This window comes from Carlito syrichta, unplaced genomic scaffold (genome assembly GCF_000164805.1).
Source record: "Carlito syrichta isolate Samal-C Ts95f unplaced genomic scaffold, Tarsius_syrichta-2.0.1 Scaffold146399, whole genome shotgun sequence".
NCBI lineage: Eukaryota > Metazoa > Chordata > Mammalia > Primates > Tarsiidae > Carlito > Carlito syrichta.
Genome location: NW_007090495.1, coordinates 34,661 through 35,489, shown reverse-complemented (window position 1 = coordinate 35,489; position 829 = coordinate 34,661).

Below are 829 nucleotides of genomic sequence, written 5' to 3'. Positions count from 1 at the left end.
TAAACACCAGCAGGGGAAGTTCGAGCAGGGACCGTGTGTGCACTTGGTGCCTGGGCCAGCTCCACTCGGTCCCACACACTGGGTGCAGGTGAGGTCCCATAGCAGGTGAGCTCACTGCCGGGTGAGGGGTCCCCATCCTGGGAAGACCACAGTCTTGAAAACTGCAGCTTCTGGTGCTGGCCATGCCCGCCGCTCCTGCTGTCCACCACTGTGACACAGGCTGAGCACTGAGCTCAGTGCTGGGTCTCCCTTGGGAGCAGGACTATCCCAGATCCACAGCCTCTCCTGAGCGGGGTCTACAGAACCCCTGGCCTACAGAGACCGCCCAGGGGTTCAGCCAAGAGCTGGCCTCGGTGCATCCACCCAGGCGATGCCACAGTGGACTTGTCTGGGGCTCAGGTTCTCATGGCAGCAGCTACAGGCTGAACAACTGCGGGGGCCACCAGCTCTTAGGTACCTCTGCAGGATACAGAGGAAGGGACTCTCTCCAGGAGGACATAGCCCATGGGGGCCCAGTGGGAAGGTGGAGTGGTGGAGGGCTGCAACCAGCATCCTCACCCCTCACCCGGGGGTCTCAGACACCCCCAGTGACAACAGAACCACCCAGGCTGCCATGTTCACGTGCCTCGTGCAGCAAGACCTCGGTCCTGTTTCCACATGGTCTACCCATGTGTTTGGTTCTGCTGTTCAAGGGTGAGGATCTGAGCAGAGTTTGGTTACAGAGGAATCTGTGTGCAGACAGGATTCGAGTCTGTTTTGCTCACCTGTACCCCAATATCAGTGCACCCCATAAGCACGTGTCGAGTGAAGAGTCTCTCTTACCAGTAAA